Source organism: Trachymyrmex septentrionalis, unplaced genomic scaffold, assembly GCF_001594115.1.
Source record: "Trachymyrmex septentrionalis isolate Tsep2-gDNA-1 unplaced genomic scaffold, Tsep1.0 scaffold16, whole genome shotgun sequence".
Taxonomy (NCBI): Eukaryota; Metazoa; Arthropoda; class Insecta; order Hymenoptera; family Formicidae; genus Trachymyrmex; species Trachymyrmex septentrionalis.
Genome location: NW_017304758.1, coordinates 2998423 through 3004422, shown reverse-complemented (window position 1 = coordinate 3004422; position 6000 = coordinate 2998423). Strand labels below are relative to the sequence as shown.

Below are 6000 nucleotides of genomic sequence, written 5' to 3'. Positions count from 1 at the left end.
GAGATCCTTTTTTTTTTTTTTTTTTTTTTTTTTTATTGATTTTCTGCGACCCATCATAAAACTAATGACCGAAAACGATATAGGGAATAATGAAAATGTGCTTTTATATCGTAAGAATTTTCGGAGCACAAAGTGGAACTTATTTTAATCCTTTTCCCTTTATGCTCCGAAATAGTCGGAGCCCTGGTTGCTGTTAGCTCTCGCGACAAGCGACATAAATTCGGAGTACTCTACCTCGTTGGCTCGTGCTTTCACCACGTAGCGGTATCTTTTTAACGCAACGCCACGATCCACAATTATCTCTTTTCTCTGTGTTCGTGGTTTCTTTTTTCTTCTTTTTGGTATTTCTTGTTCGCGCGCGAAGTGTTAGCGTTCGCCATCCCGCGGGAATTCAGCGGGATACTTGGCTTCATAAATTCTCTCCGATCGCGAACGGTTTATGAACACGATACGCGCGAACGCAGACGATAATTTACAATGAACATTTTTCTCGAAGATCTGTAGTTTCGTTTTTCGAAATTTTGCCGTTTCTGCGCTTGCTTCGACGCATCGCCGTTGCCTCCAATAAATTCGAGTTTAGCACGTGATTCCGTGCCTGTAGTGATATCATGCATATTTTAATGCTACATATGAACTAAAGGACGAAACGAACGAATGTGAAAGCGAATAGATCACGTAGCTTTCGATAGTCTAAGTTCGCGTACATCGAAGGAAAAGCGACTGTCGCGTTTCGAGACCCACAAATAATATTATTCTGGTTATCTGGACCTGTGCTTTCCGTATTTTTTTTTTTTTTTATTTCTTTTTGGGAATTGTCTTTACTTTTTTCAGTGTACTTCCGTAGCGAATTTCCACGAAGAAAGATTTCATTTGCGATGGTCGATCCGCAACTTTATTGGCTTTACCTTCGTCTCGGGCGGATTCTCTTTTTAACTATCGTTGTATTTCATGTTTTATTGCTCATTTGCCGATGTTTCCAATATCGACATTTAGCCGTCTCATCTTGCCCATGTATCTCTAGCTATCTTCTTCCGGTCAGAGAAAGCTCGAAACAGGATGTATTCGTCATATTGTAATCACATGGCGCTCGCTGAGTACAGAATGGAGCAGATACGAATTGCTACGTGACGAAGTACAGTTTGAAATATCCTCGAAACACCATATACATAATTATCAGTTAACAAATTATTCAAAAACTTCTTTCTTACTATCTATATTTAATATATCGAATTTCTATTTTATCGAAAATTCCGTTATTGACTTTTTCTTTATGGCGTTTGATTTTAATTAATAATTATCGAAATTTTTTTGTACTATTTTAACAAGCGGCAGTTAGATTATATTTTTAGTAATGTAAATTTTTTTACGTGGATCAAAATATATTTTGATAAAGTATATCGTAGCGATTTTCGCTAACGAGGCTCCTTCGCGCTATCGAGTTTCGAGCTTTCACGGACGTCGTAAGCATATTTCCTCTGATAAGTGCATTACGATATGTACGTTTCCTCGTTTGTTCCGCGCCCATTCCCACTTAATTCCCACCTGAAAGGGTCGCGGTAACAAGTCGCGATACCAAATCGCGTTCCCGCATCGCCGGTTCCGTTCGAGCGAATAATCAGGCATGAGCCAAGCGGATGTCGACAAATAATATTAGCGGATCGAGTCGCGTTGAGTATAGCGAGGTTATCTTTGTGCCGGCTTGATTTGATTTCGTGCGTAAATTGATGCGATACGAACTCGTAACTCGGATTCGTGTGTTATCGAACTGTTTGCAGAGAGAGAGTTTTTATTTCAGTTCATCCAAGAAAGTGAATAACAAACGAAATAATTATGTGAATTCTCAATGCTTACAGCTGCAGTCTCATGGAAAAACGTAATTCCGGAATTATCTCATTGCGCATTTTGTCTTAGCAGGAATACACGCAAAGTTATTGCACGCCGGTAAATAAATGGTATTCTAGCTTCGCGAAGAAATATTCCGCGATTAAATTTTAAGTTGCGTTAAGTTTTCCAGCTGCGGAGGATTACCGGTGAAGTTTCTTTAAGCATTCATTCTCCTGTATTTTCGAGTTACGGCTTGATTGAAGCAAAGAAAACGACATTAACAGAACTTCGAACGAATTCTGTTGATCTTTACTTTGGATTAACCGATTCAATTATTGCGAGTAATCGATTTATGTTTAAGTGTCATTATTAGGACTGTCAGTTATTATATCTTCACGAATTGGCCACGATTCAGTAGAATATTACTTAGATGCCATACAAACAAAGCTGAAGAAGTAAAGTTTTCCCTCCGCCTGGTCGCATGACTTGATTTCTTTTTCTTACAAGCAAAAATGACAAAAGGGATTCCTCTATATAAACATATCTTCATTATATCGCTATATCATTGATTCGCAAAACGTGATTGGATGTAGCTGACTTTCATGAACGTGATCGTCGTAAAATGTATTAAATAAAAATTATTCAACAACTTTTCTTATTATCTATATTTAATATATTGAATTTTTTTTTATTGGTAATTATTGGCTTTTTCTTTATGAACGTTTTATTTTAATTAATAATTATCGAAACGTTTTGCGCTACAGGGAGAATAAACTCTCTTTTAGTAAAGGGGGAACGAACAAATATTCAATTGTATATTAAAAAAATTAGTAACCATTGATGTACAAACGTACAAAAAGGTATTTAAACAGCGATAAAATCATTTCGAGTGCGAGTGAAATGATGAACGGTATTAATTAAACGAGATTGACTCGTCGTGGATTAAAAGCCAGAGAAAGTGTTGTGATTTTAAATCGCGGCTGCGTCGCCTGCCTGCCCATGAATAACTACTGAGCGACGAACGAGCGGAAGTGGAAGCGTGATTGGAGCGGCGGAGCGCGCCCTGCAGTTCGGAGAGCATTCGCGAGCGAAGCGTGGGAACATTTCTACTCCGGATTGTCCGGATGAGCCGACCTATGGTGGAGTTCAGAACAGAGGAATGCTCACCGGCAAGTTCTTCCCCCAAGTTCATGCTCTTTCTTTTTATTTTCTTTTAAGTTTTCTCGTACCAATCGTTCAGATGGACTGTCGCTAGTTACGTCGAGAGCAACTCAATTTTTTTTGCAATACGAATTGAACGTATCGATGAAGTACAATATATATATAGATATACATATATATATGTTCGGATTATAAATAGGATATGATCGATGCATGTTTATATCCTTCTGATAAAAATCGTCGTTTTAACTAATGCTTAGAACCCATGATTAGGTCATTTTCATTTTTTACGAATTTCTTTTTTTTTTTTGAAATACTAAGAAGTATTATATTTAGCTAAGTAATGATCTCAATCCTTTCCTTTTTTTAATGCATAACTTTATAAATACTTTTTAAAAATGTTTAAATATATGTAAGAATTTCTTAATAATGTTTATATATTTGCAAAAGTATGATGAAAATTAACTCAGACACGAATGATCGTGTGTAATAAAAGATCGGAAGATCATTATGTGCTTTATCTGATACGTGAAATAAAATATTTTTGCAAAGTGCATAGCTAAGTGGCGTAATTGAAGACACAGTCGTGAATAATGTATGAAGTTGTAACGACTTTTTAAAATAATAAAATTAATAATTAAATTGATAGAAAACTATTAATTTTATAGTACATTGTCTTGAAAGAAGGAGCAGCAGTTCGATTATTCTAGTTAATTTTAGAAATACTAGCTTTTTTGAGGAAAACTTATTCATAAATTATTTAGCTCATTCATTATTTAACTCATTTATAAGTTATTTTTTTATTCTCTTTTTTTATTTCTTTTTTTCGAAACCTGTCGTAACAACATTCCAAATTGCGAAATAAATTTTAAAGCAAGTAAAACACCGTAAAAAAAGATGTTGCGATGATGAGACTTGCTTTGCTTGATGGTCTCTATAATGTTAAAGTTATATCCGAACGTACAATATATACAGCTATATGTGTATAGACAATATTGCCTTCTAAAAAGAATAAAAGTTTGTGTATTTATCAAAATTCCAGTTAAAAAAAGCTGTATAAATATGACATTTGAACAAACATAAATTTCGGTGAAAATAAATATAACCTCAGCATTTCACGAAACTTTTTTTTATAGCCTCGAGCTTGGCGTATTTGTAGCCGGCGACATTTCCATTCGAGCGTTGACGCGAACCTGTTTCAATTTTGGTGCCAGTTCGCTGTTTCGATAAATGCAACGGCTGACTGGCGATTGTAGCAACTTCGACGTTCGGTCCCAATCTGCACGTAGACTTAGACGATCGTAAAGTTACTCTCGACGTTTCGCACGAAGGCATAAGGCCGCGCGCGCGAAAACTAACGCACATCTCTATTTGCATATTATTTTGACGTGCAATAAATATTTATGAGAATTCGCAGCTGTGCGCCAAGCATACTCGTCGTCTATCCACGCGACCGGCGTAAGATTGGCGTAATTTAGACGGGGCCCGGTGTCGTATCTCGAGAGTGCTAGATGCATTCGCCACGTGTTTGCAGGTTTCAGATCCCGCGGGAATAAAAGTAACACATATATGCGCTGTATAGATAATTGCAATAATGACGAGAAACGAAGATGACGCTCAGCCACGATGCTCTGGTTCCTGCGCTATTAACGGATAATAAATATGTATGAGGACGTCGCTTATGTGTATCGATCAATTCAACCACATAATTGTGACCTGAAAGGGCCTTGCTAAATATTACAATCGATCATTTAGATGCGGATTATCGCAGATTACGTGGACGGCGAGTGGACGATATGTGCAATCTCTCGTATCTTCATAAAAAATTCCCTTTCATCATTTTTTTTGAATATAAGAAGATAAAATAATGAGTTAAAAGCTGGAGTCATCTTAATAATTAAAGATGATGAATTGCAAAAAACACTTATTATTCTACAAATTAATGTATTACGCGAGTGACTTTAAAATGCCAAAAGTATATATATTAGATAGCAGCAGCTTATTAAGAGAGATAATTACACTTTAATTTTGAATAATTTTTAGTGCAAAAAAAAACAATTTTTTTAAACGTATTTTGGGGGCTGAATGCTATTGAGTTTGAACCGTTCTACCGCCAGAAAAATTCTAATTTAAGTTGAAAAATTGAAATATAGCAATTCTTTCCAAATAAATTGGTGTGCGACAGGTGATGAGCAAAGCAAACCTTTTCACCAGGATTTAATGATAATTGAAAAACGTTATCAAGTACTTTGATGAAAATATGATATAAGCGACTACTACTGGATTCTAATATATGAAACTGATTTAAAATCGTATAAAAAAACAAAAATTAAACGCTAACTCTTCCGATTGGTTTTCCAATTTTAATAAAACTTTACTACATATTGAAAACATTATCTCTTTTTACTCTAAAAAACTGGATGGAAATATTTTAGTAACAGATTCAGATTCAGAAAATTATTCTAGAAGTCTTCATATGCTCTTATAAATCCTTTGTAATCTTGAAAACTTTGTAGTGTTATTGTATAATTACATTAATATCTGGTTATAAAATTAGTCCACGTATATTTGTCCAATGATTTGATTTTAATAACAATACGTTTCATTAAATGATCATATAAATACAATGAAAATGCAAGCGATTCGAAAGAATTCGCCTCACTGTTCTCTGTATAATTTACACGCTTTCAGCTTTATCCAGCGTTCTGTCAGAACTTACCCATCTGTTCGGTCGAGTGGCAACGCAATAGACTTAAACCGATCGCGAAAGAGCTGCGAGAAGACTTCTATGAAAAGCTTCGATAACGTCCGTTCTCCGTTCCTTCACGCGCGCCGTACTTTTATTCGACCTTGCACAGGATTTAATCGAATCGGAGACGGAGAGGCGGTCTTAAACGCACCTCCTCTCTCGTCGTTTATTCACCGAATACCTTAAGGCGGCTGGGCTGCAGAGGCGTCTCTTTACGGCGAAACGGGAACACGCAGCGGGACAGGTACCTTAAATGGCGCGTTGCG

The 6000-nt window shown here is 36.1% G+C and overlaps 1 protein-coding gene across 5 annotated transcripts in view; it reads left to right on the top strand.

Moving 5' to 3' along the window:
* LOC108746010 (liprin-beta-2) overlaps nucleotides 1-6000 on the top strand; it is a 141806-nt gene that overhangs the window by 59463 nt on the left and 76343 nt on the right. Inside the window, exon 1 of one of the 5 annotated variants that reach the window (XM_018482480.1) lies at nucleotides 5965-5978. The exons of the other annotated variants lie outside the window; for them this stretch is intronic. The gene's annotated coding sequence lies outside the window, so the exon portion shown is untranslated. Of the gene's footprint in view, nucleotides 1-5964; nucleotides 5979-6000 lie in introns of those variants that run through there. 5 annotated transcript variants of the gene reach the window in all.